This window comes from Canis aureus, chromosome 11 (genome assembly GCF_053574225.1).
Source record: "Canis aureus isolate CA01 chromosome 11, VMU_Caureus_v.1.0, whole genome shotgun sequence".
Taxonomy (NCBI): Eukaryota; Metazoa; Chordata; class Mammalia; order Carnivora; family Canidae; genus Canis; species Canis aureus.
In genome coordinates this window covers 52,812,115-52,828,636 of record NC_135621.1, presented here as the reverse complement: position 1 = coordinate 52,828,636, position 16,522 = coordinate 52,812,115, and the positions used below count along the sequence as shown (strand labels likewise).

General features: G+C 37.0%; 2 long non-coding RNA genes across 3 annotated transcripts in view; one reads left to right on the top strand and one right to left on the bottom strand.

Annotated features, from left to right (window-relative positions):
* LOC144324111 (uncharacterized) overlaps positions 1-16,522 on the top strand; it is a 262,943-nt gene that overhangs the window by 222,962 nt on the left and 23,459 nt on the right. The window lies entirely within an intron of this gene.
* The window catches only part of LOC144324109 (uncharacterized), a 74,047-nt gene continuing 58,395 nt past the window's right edge, over positions 871-16,522 (bottom strand). Inside the window, exon 7 of the long non-coding RNA XR_013389508.1 lies at positions 871-4,110. This is a non-coding gene — a long non-coding RNA (uncharacterized LOC144324109). The remainder of the gene's footprint in view (positions 4,111-16,522) is intronic.

Sequence of the window (16,522 nt, the reverse complement as noted above, 5' to 3'; positions counted from 1 at the left end):
TTCCTTCTCAATGGCAATTTCATATTTGACCTCTCTAAAATCAACAGCTTTCTATTCTCTCCATTGAGTTTGGGCAATTTCTTTCCCTCCTCTCTGTTTCCACTGCTTTGGCCCCTCAACATAATACTCATAACAATAAACATAACTAAGATGCACCTCTAAGCCTGATTACTGGAAATGGGAATTGCAGAGTGGAGTGTAGGGGTGCAGAGGAAACTAATATTTATTGAGAGATTTCCACACACGCTGTTCCATTGTTTTACATACAGGATGTAATTTAACTCTCATAACATTCATCTGAGGTATCTATTATTATCTCTCTTTGTAAATAGGAAAGCCACAGCTCAGAGAGGCTAATTAACTGATCCTTGGGTCCCACAACTAGTAATCAACAGAGATAGAATTAGAACTCAAATCTGACCAATCTCCAAAATCCATGTCCCCAGCACCTGCTACATGTCTCCATGATGGAGTCTTCTTAATGAAAGAATAAAAGACACATTTCTAGAATTGTGTAGTAAGCAAGAAAATGTTTTGATGAACCAATCAACAATCTTCCAATTAACAACCTCATAAGTGCTGAGCTTCAGTTAGAAATTACAGAGGAGACAGAGAAGTAGGTAATGGGCTCTTTCACCTCCAGTAGCTTATGACCCAGGAGAGGAGAAAAGCATCTTGCATCCAGGCAATGGATAAATGCTCAACTGTGTAATACAGTCCAGAGATAGGTTAAGCCAGTGTGCACTGAACAAGAAAGGGACCAGTCAGAGATCTAGTTGGAAGAAACTAGATTAAAGCAGAAAGAATTTATTTAATAGCTAGTGGGCAAAAACCACAATGATTTATCACTTCACAGTCACTAGAATGGCTATAATAAAAAAGACAGATAATAACAAAGAATATTTGGCAACAAAGATGTGGAGGAGTTGGAACCCTCACATGTTACAAAATAGTGCAGCCACTTTAGAAAACAGTTCATCAGTTTCTCAAAGGTTAATCACAGTTACTATGCCAGCAATTCTACTCCTAGGTATGTACTCAAGAGAAATGAAGAGAAAACATCTGTACTTGTACATGAATGCACATAGAGATGTCCAGATATCTATCAACAACCCAAATACCCTATCAACAGACGAATGGATAAATAAAATGTGGGATAGCTATACAATGGAATATTATTCAACATTAAAAAGAAATGAATTACCAATACATGCTAAACATGGATGAAACTTGCAAACATTGTACTACATGAAAGAAACTAATCACAAAAAGAATCATATTGTACGATTGCATTTATGTGAAATGTTAGAATAGGCAAGTTTATGGAGGTATTAAATAGACTAATGGTTGACTGGATCCAGGAGTAGGGGAAAGAATGGAAAGTAACTGCTAATGGGCATGGGGTGTCTTTTGCAAGGACAAAAATGTTCTAAAATTAGATTGTGGTGATCATTGCACAATCCTGTAAATTTACTTTAAAACATTGAATTATACACTTTAAATGGGTGGAGTTGTATGATGTGTGAATTATATCTCAATAAAACTCTTTAAAAGTCTAGTGGGTGCTTACAGAATCTCAAGGAGGCTGGAGAGCTGCACTTAGAGGTTGTGCAGGCAGAAACAATGCTCTAAATTATTTGGGCAGCTGGAATGGCAAAGGCATCATAGCCATTGCTGCTGGGCACAAGACTGTGCTGCTAGCCCAGAGGACCCAAGCAATTCAGCTTCAGCAAGCACAGCCATTACTGCTTCTGGAAGCCAGATTATTTGCTGTTGCTGCTTCAGCCCCCACTGGCCCCCAGAATGGACTCTGTACCATCCCTGCTTTTTCTCAAAGCTAGTTTGGGATGGGAGCATTTCACTGGAAGGGCCTAAATCACCTGCCCACACCCTACCTAGCTGCAAGGAAGGCGAGGAAAATGAGTGTCTGGCATTGCCAGTGTTGTAGGGGAAAATGAACCATGCCCTATAAGGGTAACTCTCCATACATGGGAAGGAGGCTGCCACAAGGAATGACTAATGGTGCTGCAAAGGTTTCTCAAATTGGAAATAGCATTAGCTGCTCTTTGAAAAATTTTTAAAGATTTATTTATGGGGGGGGGGTACAGGGCAAAGGAGGAGAGAGAGAGAGAATCCCAAGCAGGCTCCATGCCCACCTTGAAGCTCCCTACGGGGCTCGATCTCACGACCCCGAGATCATGACTGGAGCTGAAATGAAGAGCCAGTCACTCAACTGACTGAGTCATCCAGGCGCCTCTCTTTAGCTGCTCCTTGAAGACTGGACAAGATTTGGACCCAGAAAATGAGAAAAACACTGCAACTGAGGAAATTCCATTGGAGGTGGGAATAAAAGCCTAGGTTTTTCAGGAATTCACAAGATCCTCCAACAAAATGGAAAGATAAGACATGCTGGTGTCTTAACAGATAACAGATAATAGAGAAAGAATGGCACCAAGCTCTGGGATATGCAGCTGAAGAGGCTTTAAAAGAAAAGTTACCGAAGGTAGGTCATTAGAGGATATCCTCAAGGTCCAAATCACTTGTCAGAATTTCTCTGTACTCTTGTAGTCACCAGGGCCTTCAGTGACAACTGGAAAGTTAGAACCAACCAGTCCCCCAAGTATCACAAAGGAGGCACCCAGGTGGTTTCTTCACTTCCTTTGTTTTGTCCCCTTGCACGCCTGGGCAGGAAACAAAGCAGTGGAAACAGGGGCTGCTTTTGAGGTGTATTCAAATGGGGGCCATGGTAGCAGTTTGGGGGTGGGACATGTTATTTCTAGCTTAGGCTGTTGAGACTTTGCCAAATGACTTCTTTTTCTCCCTGTATCTCCCATGAACACAGGATAGATTGATCCCTTTCTCAGACAATCCCACATCATTTCTTTCCATTCTTGAGTTCTATTTGGAGCTCTAAATCTTTGTTCCACCTGGGTAGCTGGAATGATGTAGGGCAGTCTGGAAGAGGGTCTGGCCCTTTCACCATAGTTCATTTCATTTTTATGCTCCCTTTCTATCTGGCTTTTCTTAATAGCTTTGAGATGAATTTCCTTTCAGCCTTGCTCTGGCCTTGTGAAAGCAAAGAGTTGAGTTATTACACACGATAGGAGCATTTATTTATCTGGCTTTCATCAAGATAAATAACAAATTTATATAAAATCTTAGCACATCAAAAAAATTCCAATGTAGAAAAAATAACCAAGGTTTACTTAATGGTTTTGCAAAAACTTTGTCATAAAATCTCAACATGGGAAATTAATTGCTAAGTAGTATCTTAACCTGAAGTCACTTATAGCACTATGAGGCAGATGGAAGAGGTGAATTTTAGGAAAGTCTCACCATGGAGCTTTAAAAAAAAAAAAAAATCACCACATCAGCGACATCATACATAAAAAGCAGGGATGATGGATTTGCCATCAATAAATTTAATAGCAGCCAGAGCACCATTTGCTAGAAATTCACTTTGAGTCTGAATTATTTTAAATAAGGCATCACACATAAGGGTAAGAAAGAAAAAATTCCCAGCTCAGTTTCCATTAATTTCCCAGCCAGTAACTTTGAAATAGTGTAGAATTTACAGGTCAGCAGCAAAAACTCACTCAACCAGGGAGAAAATGGGCCATTTCTCTTTGGTGCCCAACTGAAGACCCCACTTAGGAGCTAATTCCTGATTCTTGAAAAGTCTTTTAACTATATCATTTCTTGATTTTAACTGGTCTGAAGCAGCTCCCCAGGATACAAGGAAATGTGAGTGGATTGAGTTTTCCCTACATTACAAAGAACATTATCCAGGCTCCCAAGTGGCAACCCTTCCAAATTAGTGTTAAAGACTATGTCACACCAACTAAGAGGAAAACACAAGACACAAATGTTGGCTTTTGTCATTGGCAAGTTAGAAATGCTGAGCAAGTGGAAGAGAGAAATATGCGTTGGAGTTTTGCAGCCCATTAGAGGAGTTTGCCTTTCTGTTCTGCCTTCCTCCATAGAACAGGGCCTGCATGAGGATTCAGAATGGTCATTTGGCTGGTTCTCACATTCATGAAGGGCTTCAACTTCAGACGTTTGATGTTATCGTCAAAGGAGGACATCCATCCAGTCCCAGAGATGCAGTGACTAAAAGAGGAGGACATTCATGTAAAACTTTCATGCATCCTGTTATGCACTATACATTAACATTTCAAATATTATTATGCAAATAACCCAAATACACCTCTCTACATTTAATGTAAATGACATTTAAAACACACTACAATTTTTTTTGCAATTCTAGTTTTGACATTTTTAATATAAATGTGTGTATATCTGTTATTCTGTTATTATATATTATATAATACCGAATGCCTCAAAAATAGAGGAACAAAAGAGAAAGAAAATGATCTGAGCTTCTCTCAATTTCTCAGAGACCCTGTATAGAAGGCTATGTTTTACCTTGTTAATGACAAAATGCTATCCATTTGACTCAGTTTAATTGGTTTCAATTATTAACCAGTCCTTAAGATTTTAAGTTCCAGAGGTTATAAAAGCAATCTGTAAATAAAAATAATAGTTACTATTCAATAAGCACTAACTACAGGCTGGCCACTCTCCTAGACCTTATCTGTTACTTTCTTTAACCCACAACAGTATCCAGGTAAAGATTATTCAAGTAAAGATTATTATCCTCATTTTACCTATACATAAGCTGAATTGACATGTGCCTAAAATCACCCAGATGATAAAAAGAACTGAGATTTGAACCCAGATCTCCAAAGACCACGTTCTTAGCCACTACTCAAAGATCATTTAAATGGCAGTTACTAATTCAGTAGGAAAAGTAAAAGACACAACTGATAGAACATTCCAGAGAACATCTTCCTGAATCAGTACTAAACAAATACTGTCAAATTCTACTCTTGGCGCTATTTTCCTAGACTTCACGTTGATCACTTCCCATCTATTAGCTCAGTTTTCCTTTGGACAGAAAACTATCATACAACTAACTAGGCTTCAGCTTTAAATTTTTGTCTTCTCTTGGGATTAGACCTTGACTAGGATTTGGATAGTTCAGAAACTCCTCAGCAACCATTCACAGGTCACTATTAGAGTGATAACCTTATTTGCAGAGGATAATGTTATACTTAAGCTTTGGACTACCTTGCTTTTTCCTCCGTGTACCCAATAATGTGCCTTTAAAGGGAAGAACTACCAATGCTCAAATATTTTCACTAGCCTAGTTACAGGTCATATCTTAATTTTAACAAATAATCGTAGCATTTTATTTTTTTTTTAATTGTAGCATTTTAATAGGTAAGATAGGTACATGGAATAACATTTAAAAAGTGAAAAAGGACATGTAGTGAAGTCTTGCCACCTACCTACTCACTCCTGCCCTAGTTCTGTACCAAAAAGTAACCACTATACTTACGAAGTATTCCATGAAAGAATAAGGATTAAATATATCCATTGAAATGTCAGTGTCCCACTCTGAACATTGCATTTTTAGTGATAGGTCTTTAGGATCATTTCATATCTGCACAGGGCTGCTCTCCATTTTTTGTGGCTGCATAGTGTTCCATTAAGGGATGCTCCATTATGGATTTAACCAGTCTCCTTTTGGTAGACATTTAGGTTGTTTCCAGCATTATGCTATTAGAAACAATGCTACAGGGATGCCTGTGTGGCTAAGTGGTTGAGTGTCTGCCTTCAGCTCAGGACATGATCCCGGGTCCAGGGATTGAGTCCCGAATTGGGATCCCTGCAGGGAGCCTGCTTCTCCCACTGTCTGTCTTAGCCTTTTTTCTGTGTCTCTCATGAATAATAAATAAAGTCTTTAAAAAAAAAAGATTTTAGAAACAATGCTAAGGTGAATGCCTTTTGGCATGTCACAATTTACATATGTAGACATATCTATAGGATTAATTTCTAGAAAGGAAACTATTATGTTAAATATAATCTGCCTTTTCTAGAAATTGTGTCAATTTACACTTGCACCAACAATTGCCTGCTTCTTAGTATCTTCACCTACACAGTGTGTTACAAACTTTTGGATCTTTGCCTGTCATTTTTAATTTGCATTTCTCTTATTATAGGGTTGATTGAACAACTTTTCATATGTTCACAAGTCATCTGTATTTCTTTTTTTTTTTGATAAAGCACCTATTAATAACCTTTGCCAATTTTTCTATTAGTCTGTTGATACTTTTGCTTATTAATGGATAAGAACTCTTTTTATATTAAGGAATAAACCCTATGGGATATGTTAATAGTTTTTTTTTTTAATTTTGTTGCTTGCTTTTAACTTTATTATTTCTTGGCAAGCAGAATTTTCTTATTTTTATGCATTAAAATTTATCCATCTTTTCTCTTACGGCCTATGGGATTTGCATCAAACTTGAAAACCTTTTCCCACATTGATGTTGCATAGGAATTCTTGCATATATTTATGGCTTCCTTTTCTTTAAGATTTTATTTATTTATTCATGAGGGACAGAGAGAGAAAAAGAGAGAGAGAGAGAGGCAGAGACACAGGCAGAGGGAGAAGCAGGCTCCATGCAGGGAGCCTGATGTGGGACTCCATCTCAGGTCTTCAAGATCAGGCCCTGAGCTGAAGGTGGCGCTAAAACCACTGAGCCACCAGGGCTGCCCTATGGCTTCCTTTTTCTTATATTTAAATCTTTTATCCATCTGGAATATATTAGATAATTAGATACAAGAAGAAAAGTCATGATCCAGTTTGATTTTAATGTTCTAATGATTGTCGAGTGGCTTAAAAACCATGTTGAATTTCTTTTCTTTTTCATATAATGTTTTAGAAGCACATTAAGAAGAAAATTGGTGGGGATCCCTGGGTGGCTCAGCAGTTTGGCACCTGCCTTCCGCCCAGGGGGTGATCCTGGAGTCCCGGGATCGAGTCCCACATCGGGCTCCCTGCTTCTCCCTCTGCCTGTATCTTTGTGTCTCTCATGAATGAATGAATGAATGAATGAATGAATAAATAAATAAATAAATAAATAAATAAATAAATAAATCTTAAAAAAAAAAGAAGAAAATTGGTGTTACCTTCAGCCTCAGATTCTTGTAAAACCCATACCAAACAATACAAAAAAAGGAGCATCGTTACCCCCTAAGAAATAAGCTAGTAGGGGCACCTGAGTGGCTCAGTGGTTGAGTTATCTGCATTTGGCTGAGATCATGGTCTCAGGGTCCTGGGATTGAGTCCCATATCAGGCTCCCCTCTTGGGGAGTCTGCTTCTCCCTCTGCCTATGTCTCTGCCTCTCTGTGTGTCTCTCATGAATAAATAAATAAAATCTTTAAAAAAGAAAAGAAAAGAAAAAGAAATAAGCTAGTATAAGTGGAACATATTTCAAATCTGGACAGACAAGTTTTGGGAGGCTTAAAGCTTATAAATTTGTGGAAAGGAGGGCATTTTTCTTAATGTTCTTTAAGAAAAATGATATAAAATTACAAATACAATATTAGATATAAACCTGAATATTTATTTAGAATGTAAGGAGAAGGGATCTTTGGGTGGCTCAGCAGCTGAGCACCTGCCTTCGGCCCAGGGTGTCATCCTAGAGACCTGGGATCGAGTTCCACGTCGGGCTCCCTGCATGGAGCCTGCTTCTCCCTCTGCCTGTGTCTCTGCCTCTCTCTCTCTGTGTGTCCCTCATGAATAAATAAATAAAATCTTAAAAAAAAAGAATGTAAAGAGAAGTTACATAACAAACTTAAAAATGGAAAAGTGAACACATTCTGCAAATATTAGAAAATACAGAAAAATTACATAATAAAATAATCTAATAATATTTTTATTAACTTCTTGACACTCCTCCATAGTATTTTGGCTGCATATTCTTTGATTGCTTCTTTGTATGACAAGGATACTATAATATTATTTTCCATAGGGTAATGAGAAAGATAATTCAGTTTTTCCTCTACCATGATTGCTCAAAATTTGTTTTTTATTAACGATGGTATGGAAATTTTCCTTCAGCATTAAATGTGATATTGATATTACCATATAACTTTGTAGGACTATTGTCAAATTTGGGGAGATCTCTATCAAATTTCTTTCATATATAAAACATAAGATTTCAGATCATTTCAAAGTTTCTTATTCAATGACTAACCTTTAATTATCTTTGAATTGATATCTAGTGGCCAGTTTGTCACCAATGCCCTCATTTTAAAGTTTACATGCTTTTTTAAAAAGATTTTATTTATTTATTTGTCAACGAGAGAGAGAGAGAGAGAGAGCACAAGTAGGGGAGGTGGCAGGCAGAGAGAGAGAGGGAGAAGCAGGCTTCTGGTGTGGAGTTCCATCTCCGGACCCCGGGATCATGACCTGAGCAAAAGGCAGATGCTTAGCCAACTGAGCCACCCAGGAGCCCCTACGTGGATTTTATATAATTATTAGTTATCCAGTATTTTATGTCAAATCACAAAATAATATAGATTTTTTCCAGTATTTTCATATGATTTTATCATCTTCACTAGTTGGATTATTAAACAAAACAGGAGTTTATTCATTTTACTACTCAAAATGCATCTCTTCCATTTAGAGAATCAGCTGCAAATTTTGTGGGGTCAAATGCACTTTTTGTTGTCTTTGCTTGTCTGCATTGCTTTCATTTAAATTTTATTTATTTCTGCATTGCTTTTATTCCATTAATTTTATATGAGCATTTCTTGATCAAAAAGAAAACCAGTAAGTCACAGCTAAAACTGTACTCTGAGGAAAAAATATAGCCTCAGTACCAAAAATATATTTATTTGTAATGAATTTATTTTTAAGAAAGTAGTAACAGAATGAGAAAACCAAAAGAAAGTAATAGGAGATAATAAAGACAAGGTTGGGATTATTGAAATGTATAAAAGGTTGTGGAACTCTCATTAAATCCTCAAAGTTTAATATTTGAATAGGACCAATAAAATGGGTAAATCTCTCTCAAGCCTCAAGAGGGGCAAATATAGAAAAAAAAAACAACAGATTGGGAATAAGAAAGAAGATAGTATGAGAAAATATGGTAAGTGAGTACTAAATTAAACTCTATAGCTATGATTTGAGAATATAAAGGAAATGAATATTTTTGTATTAAAACATAACACTACATTAAAATTGAAGAGTCAAGGACGCCTGGGTGGCTCAGTGGTTGAGCGTCTTGCCTTCGGCTCAGGGAGTGATTCTGGGATCCAGGGATTGGGTCCTGCATCCGGCTCCCTGTGAGGAGCCTGCTTCTCCCTCTGCCTATGTCTCTGCCTTTCTCTCTCTATGTCTCTCATGACTGAATGAATAAAATCTTTAAAATCAATTACCTAATTCATTAATTAAATTGAAGTTTCACTCATGTTGCAAGATGCATCAGACTCTGCCTCACTGTATCCCAAAGGAAGGACTTAAGTACATGCAGAATTTAAAAAGGCAAAAAGTAATAATTTATTACCTAATTTTAAAAGCTCTCACCCACCTGAAGTTACTAAAGGTCAAAACCTGGAAAATTAAAGAGAGAAACCTGTCAGAAGGCTTTCTTTGGAAATAGCTCAGCTGTGATTCCTACTCTCCTTCTCCACCAAAAGGAGAGGGGAATGTTACCTGCTGACCCCAAGTCAAATCCTAGAGATTTCAATTGGACAACCCAGAAAGCTTGATTTGTATTGTCAGGAAGGAGCCGGGGGTGGGGAAGAAGAGCACAGTTGTCTCAGTTGTCTGAGGCCTTAGTCCCATCTAAGAAGTCTCCTGAGCAAGAGACTAGCCATTCCAGTGGCAGAACATAGGGCTCTGTATTGGGACTGATCTGCCCTGCAGTGTTGTTGGGACAGAGGACAAGGTTTTCTTCCCTTAGACCAGACATAAGCTTTGGGGGAAAGAGAATTGGCGTTTTTGATTCTTGCCAAGAGCACAGTGTGAGAGGGCTCTGAGAATCCAACAGAGAGAGTTTATACAGTGGTAATGGAGGAAGTAAAGACCAAGGACAGAGAGGATGCATAGAATTCATTGCCCAGATCACTAGATTTCCTGTCAGAAGGACCCAGCTGGAAAACTGTGAAAAAACTATACAAGTGTTCATAAAAGAAAAGGGGGAAAAAGAAAAAAAGGAAAGAAAAAACCAGAACAAAAAACAGGCCTAGGAAATGTGAAGTCAGCTTATAACAGTATCTGTCAAAAATGAACTTTCTACCCATCTTTTCTCTCCTTCCTCTGGGCACATTCCAGCTCCAAAGGGATTGGAAATAGCAACTAATAATTGAGTGGAGGTGAGTAAGAGATCGAAAAGAAGATTGCTCTCTAGTGATGATGGTGGTGGTAGTCTCATTCTTTCATCTCTCTGATTCCCTATTTAAAAACAGACAGTGCAGTGGATAGCAGAATCAAAAACCCATGCATGGATAACACTGATAGTAAAACTAATTGACAGGGTAGCCACACAAGTTCCAAAATACAAACAGCTGAGGACAAATGATCAGGAGCCACAGACCTGTGTGGTAACTCAGACCACGCATAGAAGAAAGCAGAGAGAAGCAACACAGCATCAGATAGATATGAAAACATAAGACCCCCAAATACCTGCTACCAGGTATTTACTAGAAAGGGTGAGGGAGGAAGGACCAGGTAAAACTGTGAGGAGTTTGGCCCAACCAAGTAGCAGGTGAGTGCTAGGGGCCCCTTTTGAGGCTGAAGACCCTGGCCCCTCTACACTGCCCAAACCAACCTCCTAGGGCTCCTTTGCAGAATAGGGCCTCATACCGAGGAAGAAATGTTGGAACTACTCAGGGTTCTGGTCATGTAAGCAAAACCAGAAAGTAATGTGTAAAGTTACACATTACATTACTAATTACAAGGTAATTAGATTACATCAAACTTTTCACCATATAGCAGAGAAATACCATATAACAGAGGATATGGAAGTCAAATAATTAAGAGACACAAAAGAAGAAAATGTGAGCCAAGGATTTTATATCCAGAAACATTGACTTTCAAGTAGAAAGGGCACAGATAAAAGATTATCAAAATGCAGTAATTCAGAGAATAGTGTACCCATGAGCCCTTCCTGAGGAATCTACTAGAGAATGAACTTCAAACAATCAAAAGGACTAAAGAGATATTGACATAAGGACTGTTGGTGAACATTAAATATAGAATATATAATTATCTGTAGGACCAAAACTAAATGAGTGTTAAAAGGAACAGAGTCTATCTAGTAGGTAATGTTTATGTGCTCAGGAACTATAGATACAATACATTTATTAAAAAGATGGAGGGGAAAAAAAAAGATGGAGGGGGATAGGGAGAACATAATGCAAAAATAATTCTAATTACTCTCAGTAAATAGTATTGTTTTACTGAAACTATTGTGTATGTGACATGTAGATTCAAATAAATGAGTAAACATGGGATATTCTGATTCTATCATCCCTTTTTTCCTTGAGAACCAAGATTCATAGTATGGAATAAAAGACATACAACTGTAATACAGAAGAAGCTAAGTAAAAACCTATAGACCTGAATTTAAATTAGAAATATCACTATAGGGGCAGCCCGGTGGCTCAGCGGTTTACTGCCACCTTCAGTCCAGGGCCTGATCCTGGAGACCCGGGATCGAGTCCCACATCAGGCTCCCTGCATGGAGCCTGCTTCTCCCTCTGCCTGTGTCTCTGCCTCTCTCTCTCTTTCTCTCTCTCTCTCTCTCTCTCTGTGTGTGTCTCTTGTGAATAAATAAATAAAATATTTGAAAAAAGAAAAAAGAAAAAGAAATATCACTATAAACTCATGAGATAGTTTACCTTTGAAAATGTAAAAATGGATTTAGACATATATACTACCAATTTTGTCCACTAAAAAAAACCTAGAAACAGTAACTAACCCAATAGCAATGAGTTAAACTGGTACCCAAAGTGCAGTCTTAAAATACCATTTCTCACTAAAACAAATCTATGTTTGTTTAAAAAAAAATGGCTGATTCCAAGTCTGTCACAAGAAATGTACAAAAAAAGGCTAGAATGTCCTGTAATACTAAGTAAGGAATAGTGTGAATGTGTCAAAAGAACCCCAAACTCAACTAGAAGAGGCTCATACTGATCAAATATAAGAAAATTTGAGCTTCAAAAAGGCAATAATTGTAAGTTATTGAAACCTATCAAATATGTTTAAATCTATGAATTCATATTTTAAAAAACTAATTGATCAAGCCAGATATGAAAGCCACACTTCATATGATTCCATTTATATGAAATATCTAGAATAGGTAAATCCACAGAGACCCAGAGCAAATTAGTAGTTAACAGGGGCTGGGGGAAGAGAGGAAAGGGAAGTGAGTAGGTAATGAGTAGAGGGTTTCTTTTTGGGGTAATGAAGATGTTCTGGAACTAGATGGGGTGATGGTTGTACAACATTGTGAATGTACTAAACGTCACTAATGGCAAATTTTATGTTATGTATATCTTACCACAGCTTTTCAAAAACTGGAGGGCTGCCTGAGCAGTTCAATAGGTTAAGCGTCCAACTCTTTATTACGGCTCAGGTCATGATCTCAGGGTCGTGGGATGGAGCCCAATGCTGGGCTCTGTGCTGTGTGTGAAGCATGCTTACATTTCTCTCTCTCCCTCTTTTTCTGTCCCTCTCCCTGCCCTTCTATCCCTCTCACTCTCACTAAAACAAAAACAAAAAACCTGGGAAAAAAAACCCTAATTGATCACCTTCAGAGAACTATAGGAAAGTAATTCATTATCCTAAAAGCTAGTAAACAAAAGAGAATAAATCAAGCACTTATCCTACCTTTTTTATATTAATTTTGCCACTAAGTAACCAACAAGTAGATTAGGGGAAAGGAGGGAGGAAAGGAAAGAAAAAAGGAAGAAAAAAAAGGGCAGAAGGAAAGGAGGGGAGTAAAAAGAGAATATTATCTCAGTTTGCAAGTGATATAACTGTGTTCTTAGAAAATTCAAGTGACTACAAAAACCTGTAGAATTAATAAGAGAATTTGATAAGGTGACTGAACACGGTATATATACATACAACCATATATAACACACAAGCAAAAAAAACAATGTTTTTCTTTATACTTTCAACAATGGGAAATTTTCATTCACAACAATGACAAAACTTATAAAATATTTGGGATACAATTTTACAAGGTGTAGGACCTATAGAAGAGAAACTAGAAACTCTTCATAAAGAATACATGAAATGAGACCTGAACATACAGAAAAGTTGATCATGTTCCTAAATAGAAAGACGGAATTCACAAAACCATATGCCTCCCAGAATTAATACATAAAGTTAATACAATTTTAATTAGAATCTGAATAGAGAGGTTTTGTTTTCGTTTAGAAACTCAATAAAATTATTTTAAAGAAATCTATGGAAGAACAAGTAGCAGGAATAGCTAAGAAAATTATATTTTAAAGGAATAGTAAAAGGTTACATGCTCCACACAAAGGTGGTTTGACCTAACAGTTAAGAACATGAGCTCTGGAAAAAATAAAAAAAGAACATGGGCTCTGGAGCTAGAGTGCCTTAGTTCAAACCCAGGCTCTTCTACTTCCTGGTGGTGTGGTGCAGAGCATGTTTCTTTATTGCTCTGCCACTTAATTTCATCATCAGTAAAATGAGGATATTAATAATACCTACCTCATAGAGTTTGGGTAAAGATTAAATCTAAATTGCTTATAATAGGATATAGTAAATACTATCATTGTGCTCTGTTATTATATTACCATAACAACAAAGTCAGTGTATCAAAAGAGTAACAGAAAAAAAAAAAAAAAAAGAGTAACAGAAAGACCTGGAAGTAGGCAAATAGATACTGGAACGGATTAGAGAATTGGAAATAGAGTCCAGCACACATGGGAGCTTAATGTACCACAAAGGTGGAATTTCAGTTTAGCAGAGAAAAATAATTTATTTACATAAGTGGCACAATGGGCTAGCCATCTGGAAGAAATGCATGTCATATACAAAAATATATTCCAGATGGATTCCAGATTTAAATGTAACAACAAAAAAATAAAACTTCTAGAAAAATTTAGGAGAATAATCCACCTTGGGTTGAGAGAGGCACTCTTATATAGGACAGAAAACTCAAATGCAGTAAATGAAAAGGCAGACATATCAGACAACATCCAATTTAACACTTTTGTATGGCATAAAGCATAAATATAAATAAAATAAGACAAATGATAGTCTGGGGGAGTATTTGCAACATTTGTTTAACAAATTCATGTTTTTAACAAATATTTGTTGGAACACCTTTTATAGGATGGGTGTAACCAGAGGCAGTGCTGAATAAAACATTCAGCAAATGCTACAAGTCAGGGTTTGATTTATTATTTTGTTATTTGTCTGAGTACCTGTATTCGTGGCACTTACCTGCTCATGAGAGATGGTACATATGACTGATAACATACAGAAAGTTCTTGAAAATGAGAGAGAGGGAAAAAGAATACTGAAATTATGCTTATTGCTTTCATATGAAAAAAACACTGCGTATTTCTTCCCAATTCCGTATTCAGTGACCTCATGCTGGTAGTTTGAACTCAGCCATGATGCGATTATTTACACCATGGAAATCAGCAATGGCTACAAGTCAGGGTTTGATTTATTATTTTATTAATTTTCTAAACTTAGGAAAGTTTTGGAGAAAAATGTCAAAAATGCAGATAAAAGTGTGGTGGTCTGTGGTCACTACATTATGAATAGCACAAAACATTAAAGCAGTAGTCCTCCAACTTTAGAAAGCTATTATCCAATTCAGTAGAGAAGTCACTCACCTCCTCGGCAAATGAGTGAGGTTCTGACACATGTAGTGCTAAAGCTGAAAGAGTTCAGTTTAGTGAATATAATTTATATGAGAATGAAAAATAGTTTAGCAGTAGATCACATTTCAGATTTAATGGCAATAAGTTTACTGGGAAGAGAGAATTGGAAAAGGAACTCCATTTGTCAAATCACGGTTAAGCTGCAATCATAGTTCACACACAGATATAGGAGTTCAGCAACAATTAACCAAGCATTCTGTAAGATTCAATTGGCTGTATAGAACTTATAATAGAGCACTGTGTATTTCTTTATTTGTAAATTGTGTCTTTAATATCGGTGATGTCTATAATAAACTTACGTGCATATATGTACACACTGTGTGTGTGTATGTGTGTGTATAGAGCCAGTTAAGCCTTTATCAGCACATCGTTGCTTCCACCTACATCCCTTTAACCAGAATTTATTCACATGGCCAAGGAAGGCTAGTTCTATTCTAGGCAACCTTGTGACCAGCTAAAAATTCTATTCCTATGGTAAAGGATAGGCTGGATTTAGGGAAAGAACTAGCAGTCTCTGACACAGCATTATCATTTTCATTTTATGTGGGAGGAAACTGAGACTCAGAGAGCTTAAGTTAACTTGCCTGAGGTCACTCATCTAGTAAAAAGATGAGCTGAGATTTGCACTCATGTTTGTTTAGCTTCAAAGGTTTTTTTTTTTTTTCCTCCACACCATTCTCTACCTCTAGAAATATAACTGACTTGGAAGTGATGGTGGAATTTACAAGTGAAAGATCTTTCCCGATAGGTATATACTTTTAAGATGACTAATGGAGGAAAGGCTTTCTACCACAAAGAAAGAAGTCCCTGAGTGGCTAGGGTTAGAAAGTCAGTGGGAGAAATGTGTTCTCCCTGCAAAGTTCATTTGCCTGCAGAGAGATCAAATCCATGGGTTTATTTAGGAAGGTAGGGAGCTATGTACCTATATCCATTTTTTTTTCAGACACAGTCCACATGATTTTTTTTTATTACTTCAGAAATAAACATTGCCATAGACACATCAGAAGAGATGGAAGGTGGCTGAGGAGGGAATAGAGGACTTTGATGGTGGGAATAATGCATTTTAGCAAATTCCCTTGCCCAGATTGGCAGTAATGCCCTCACCCTAATGTATTTAGTTCTGTGTATAAATCTGATATATTACATTTTAAACCCCTTGAAGGCAGGAACTGTATCTTGTTAAATGACCTAACATAATTCCTTCAGATAGTCCATGAGTAACGAATATTGGTTGAATAAATTATCGCACGAGTGGACTGGGATTAAATGTACTCAGTGTTTATATAAATATAAATTTATATATATATATATTTTTTTCATATATATATAATATGTGTCTTATTTCTCTTTGAGTATTCCCTGAAAGGAAAAGCCGTGTCTGCCTTTGGGATCAATGTTATTCAATTATTCATCCAACAGATATCCATTAAACTCGGGCCATATGTGAAGTGCCAAAGAGTGAAAATACTTGCCATTCCTTAGACTAGGAACTCTGTGAGGGTGGGGACCACTTGACTTCCCCCTCTGGAATTTCCCATAGAGGACGGTATATTCAAAATGCAAAGTTCATTATAAAAATAGCTAACATTTATTGGATGCTTGCTATGTGTTGGCACCAAGTGCTTTACATGTATTGTTGCATTTAATCAGCATAACAACCCTACAAGGTGAAAACTATTACTACGTCCAAGTTACAGATGAAGAACCTGAAGCTTAAGGAATGAAGTAGTT